This window comes from Camarhynchus parvulus, chromosome 2 (genome assembly GCF_901933205.1).
Source record: "Camarhynchus parvulus chromosome 2, STF_HiC, whole genome shotgun sequence".
NCBI classification, from domain to species: Eukaryota; Metazoa; Chordata; class Aves; order Passeriformes; family Thraupidae; genus Camarhynchus; species Camarhynchus parvulus.
Genome location: NC_044572.1, coordinates 111961555 through 111967279, shown reverse-complemented (window position 1 = coordinate 111967279; position 5725 = coordinate 111961555).

Sequence of the window (5725 nt, the reverse complement as noted above, 5' to 3'; positions counted from 1 at the left end):
TTTACAAATAAGTTACCTTCATTTTCTTACAAGATTATCTTCTGAGAAGGGCAAATAGAGAATTAAATTACTTCAAGACACACAAGAAAGTGAATTAAAAATGCCAGATCTTTCTGTCCTGCTGAAGGAAAGCATCTCTCTTGCTTTGAGGCCCAGTGATGCCAAATGAAATTAATGTAATGTCTCCTGATGGTGGAGAACTACTATTTAAAGAAAGACCCACAAATCCAAGCAACAGCAAAACATCACCTATAAACTGAATTTAGAAGAATGATCCTAACAATCCAGAGTTTGGAATGTTTTTTGTCAATTTTTAGGAGGCATGGATTTATCTTTTTTTTTCTTTTTTTTTTTTTGGTCTCTTTTTGTCTACAGTAGGAATTTGTAAGTTTACACAACTGTTTCTTTATTACTGGGAGAAAGGGATAGAGGTCATTCCTTGGGAAAGCAGTCACAACTGGATGGGCATCTGTGAGAAGGGCAAGGTTTTTTCGATGCTTTATAGGTCTGAATATCACAACCACAATAGTGGGAAATTCCCATGAAGTTATGAAACTAATAAAAAACTGCTGTTGCTTTGAAATATTGTTTTCCAAATTAGGAAAAGTTGCCTGTGACAGGAAATATGATCCAAAAGACAACTGATTAAATTGACTTTGATTTCTTTTTTTCATTATTCATGAGAAGCCTTATCTTTAGTATGAATGGTTTCTATTAGTGTCTTGCTGAGATGAACCTTTGACTGCTCTAACATCTGTAATGCCATGGACAAGGTTGTCTGTTAACTGGTATGGAGTGTTCTGCAAAAATTCAAGCAGTCCTGGATATTAAACACACCATGGGAGATGTTACAAGATCATGCACCTTGGTCAGAAAAATGACAACATCTTTCTCCAACATCTTTAAAATATTGAGGGAATCAACAACCTTCTACAAAGAAATAGATGCACCAAAATAAAAATTCTCTTGTTAAGAAAGGCTGCCTTTCAGAATTTTATTAAAGCTGTTTATCTGTTTTACCTAATTTAATGTTTGGGTTTTCAAAATTAAAAGAAAAAAAAGGAAATCTAATCTCATCTCTGAAAAAAAAATTTAAATTTGCTCCAAATATGTTCTTAGAAATCATCCTGCACATCTGATACTTGAAGAAAGGTACTGAAGAAGAAAAAAAAAAAAAGAAGGGAAAAAAAGCTGATGATAATTTGTCTTGGGAAAAATAAAACAGTCATGTAAAAATGTCTTGGCATTATGTTCTGAGACTAAACAAGTGTGCATTCATTATCATGATCTTAAACATCTAGATAACTATTTTGGAAGCTGACCCTTTAGAGCAGTCTTCCACTACAAGATAATTAGATGAAGTGCCTTCAGAGACAAAAACAGCCGTTGAGCAGTGAACATTAGCTAGAATTTATGTTCTTAGATTAATCTTTGTGGTGACAAAGTGTCTCAATTATGGATAAATATGAATTTATTTTTAGTAATTCAACAGAAGACCTTGTGTTGAAAAGTAAATAATGAAAAACATTAATAACAGTTTTTTTTAAAGATGTGTCTATTTCTGTGGTGTTAAAGAAAGGCTTTGGAATAACTGTCTTCAGCCAGCATGAGGAATTCTTCCATCTGACAGAAAAGCAAAGGATAGCTTCTCTTACTGCTTCTCTAATGAGTTATTTCATAATTAATTATGTATTTTTAATTTTATAGCATGTAAGTCAGAAAACTGATTAGATCACTTAATTTGGCCTTAGTTTGGCACTCTACAGGCCATTATATTTTTTTCTCCATTAGGACAGAACTGAACTCGACTTGCCAAAATAAAAATAGCTTAAAACATGAGTCTGTCTTCCACAAGGACACTTGGTCTTGATGTCAAGGCTCCCACTAATTCATAAGTATTTGCAACAGTGGTTAATCCTATCTTCTAAAAATAAAAAAAAAAAAAAAAAAAGGGCCTGACTTCTAAATCCAGTGCACGTGGCTTATTTTTCAGCTCATGTTTTAGTTTTGCTGGTCGCTGGCCCAGGATACTTCAGAGAGGGCCTGGAGGGTGTGTTGTGCACAAAAAATGGTTGAGTGAGCCTTTGTCTACTGGCCTATGTAGAGCAGGAAAGCATCTTCTCTTCCTGAAGGTCTTTGTGTCTCATTCCTGTTTTATGATTGGCTTGCACAGATTGATCTCTAGAAGTATGTAAGATGTTGGTGGTTTGTGTTTGTTTGGGGGTTTTTTTCTGCCTGTGGAAATCTAAGGTACATTCACAAAAATCTACCAGCCAGACTATTACTCTAGCCAGATGCACCTCCAAGGGCAGAGATGTCCCATCTCTCAGGAGGGACAAGTGGTCCAGTTCCTGTGTCTGCTGCGTGTGCCTTTGCCCATGCTCCTTCAGTGTTTGTACAGTCTCCAGCTCTGTGACTAGAAGTCCCAGAGCTGACTGCCAGTCCTGAGGGTGGATTCCAAACTATCTCTAGGGCAGATCTGCATTGGCCCAGTGCTCTGTTGCCAGGGAAGAAAATAGCTGGAGGTGTTCTCATTGTGTTGAATGTGTAGCCATCATACTGAAGTACTTATTTAGAAATTTCATAAAGTAGGATATTTTTAAAATTAGTTTCTATTATATTCAAAAGCAGTAACCAGAACTGATGTGTTGAGCAAGTTGAATACTGACAAAAAGTGACTCTAAGTGTCAGTGCTCACGTCACTGACAAACCTCCCAAAACATAATTCCTCCCCACGTTGCGTTAGATGTGGTGGCAAAATAATTTTTGAGTCTCTTCATGTTGGCCTTCTTGAAACATGATAAGCTGGGTTTATTGTTTGGGTTTCCTTCTCCTTAACTATATTGGAAGCTATATTTAGCCTTTTGATCTTTCTCTGATTGGTTTTGTTAAGTAAAATGATTGCCTAAGTATTGTGATAGTACAGGTAACATTCAGGAGTCATTTAAACACAGATGATGAGCCTCTTGACAGCAAATGAATGGCAGAGCTTCCCACACCTTGGACTTTGAGTCTTTGCGGAACACAATGCCAACTCTGGGAAGGAGCAGTTGAGTGGGAGGTAGTGTGCTCCTCCTCTGTGAGCATCTTTGCGGCTGCTGTAGATTCCAGATGTGCTGAGATCTCCAAACAGGCTGCATCTCCTGTGACACTCATGCTGTGGGAGGTGGAAAACATCCAGTACAGTGTGAGAAGTTCCTAGAAGCCATGAAAGATAATAAATATACCTTTAAAAAAGAAAAGGAAAAAAGTTTTCTCAGATATTAGTCCATCCAGAGAATTTGTCACTGGGATAGCAACAGCCCTATTTAGCAAGATATAAACTTCCCTTTTTCCTAAACATCACAGGCGTTATGGAATTTGCAGCTTAAACAGCTGAAAGGAGCAGCTGAGGTATTTGAGGAACTGCATTGCATAGACAAGTAGGGTCATAACTTATTAAAACATTTGCAAAACACATTCCAGTGAGATGAAGTTAAACAGTTAGAGCATCTTCCCACGTAAGAAAGACATCGTGGACCAGAATGGGTCATCATGGAAATAGGCTGCTCAGACACATTCCTTGGATTGTTGAACTCACTTTTGGTGCCTCTGAGCTCACTGTCACTAGCTTTCAGGGCAAATTCAATTGATATTACAGGAGGTGATGCTTACAGGATCTTATGTAAGAATTTTTTCCCCCCTATCACACTGTATTTCTAAGCTGTATGTGGTTGTAGGCTGCCTTGAAAGCATATGTTTTGGTCAGAAATAGAGCAGTGTGCAACATACGCTTCCTGAACATCCTGCATATAAATAGCACAGGTGGGAAAGATGAACTCAGTTGTCCTCTGGTTCAATGGCAGCTTGAAATCTGGTCTGGCTGTCCTAGTGCAGTGATGTAATATTGGCAATGGCAAGCAGGAGTAGAGCCAGAGATTTCAAGGTAGCGCACAGAGCTCCAAGGCTGCTTCCCTGTGCCCCATCCCATGCACAATCAGTGCAGCAGCAGGCTGTGGCTCTCTCCCCTTCCATCCCTGCTAGCTGTGGCATTTTGAAGGGCTAGAACACTGGATGGTATATCCTCCAAAGAAGAGGCAGAATAGGTGGGAAGATTCTCTCCATCACTTCCCAAGTAAACTATGCAGCTGCCTGTAGTGAAAGTGCCTGCCCTGAAATGGCAAATGGCAAATGTAATGTTCACAGTGGTGCAGAAATGTGTCCTGTTGGTGAAGATGAAAGTGAGAAGTTCTCTATGCAGTCTCAGAGGTGTTTGATGTGCTGGAAACACAAATCTCTTCAGAAAGCTGCAGGCACTGTTCCGAGAGCATGTTAGATAGATTTTGTTTATTTGTCTTGTGTCACAAAGTTGTTCTGAATATTAAATGATAATCAATGCCATACACAGAATATATTCAGACTCTACACTCTTCACAATTGACTATTTAACCACATTAAATTTATTTAATCACCTCACTTCCTAACTGCAGAATTTAAGTGCATCATCATTGCTTGAATGCTTAGTTGAATAATGCTTGACCACAATAATGAGTAAATAAATCAATGAATACTGTGACTGAAAGTGAACAAAAAAACAGAGATCCTGGTTGTCATTGGCCAGTTCCTCAAGACATGCCGAGTTAGGATTAGTTACTCTTAAATCAGCAATACCCTTTCTGCAAGGCTGGCTGCTGATAAGCATCACATGCTGTTGTATTAAGTGTAAAAAATTGATTGTTTTTCCAGCTCTAAGGCTAATTGCTATTAGGCCAAATGAGCTATCAAGGTGATAAGATAAAGGCCCTGTTGAATATTTATACAGAATTAAATTAAATACGCAGGTGCCACTAGCTCTACAAAGAGCATAAGGGAAAATATGACTAATACATAGGAGCAAAGATTAGTTTACTTCTCAGTTTGTGATCATGATATAGATGGAATTTCCTTCCATAAAAACAACATGACAAAGAGTTCATGAATATTTTCATCAGTAGCTAATGTTTCCATTCCCAGAGGAGAGCTCTAGGCCCACAAACAAGAAAGGCTGCTGCATTTGTGATTCAAGGGAATGTCATCACAAAATGTAAACTGTCTGTAAGAAACTTCCAGCTTTGATAGTTTTACCTCATTAGAGACAAGTGCATCCCAGCTGCGAAGTGCTTCATAGCACAGGCTTGACCTGTATTTATGAAAACCTTAGGCCAATACAGCATTTTGTTATACTGGAAATCTGAGCTGAGAGCAGTGAGAGTTTGTAGGTGGGGGCAGTATTTTGTTTCCATTTTGTTATGATTTTCCTATGAAAGGTGCTGCTTCTACACTGCTACAAGTGAGAGGACGTATTTTCAGAGAAAGGCATAATGAACTTTCATGCATATACTGTCTGACACTCAGGTTTTTCATAAATATAATAGATTCAATTGTAGGTGAGTATGTAACATATAGGTGCAACATACATGTTACATACCCACCTACAACTGAACATACACATGTAACATGCAGGTTTTGATTTTGGCTGTGTCATAAAAGTAATTGACCTGGTTTAGTAGTTGAAAAAAATTCTCTCCTAGAATAATGATAGTTCTCATAAGTAAATATGAATTAGTTAATTACAATATGACTTTGAAGCCTTGTGTAAACTGTTTATGCACTGAGCTGGTTTGAAATAGCAGTATCAAGTATTTGGAGCTCTGATAGCTTCTGCCAAAACTATACCTGTGTATTACTTTGATAATTCTTGTGTATT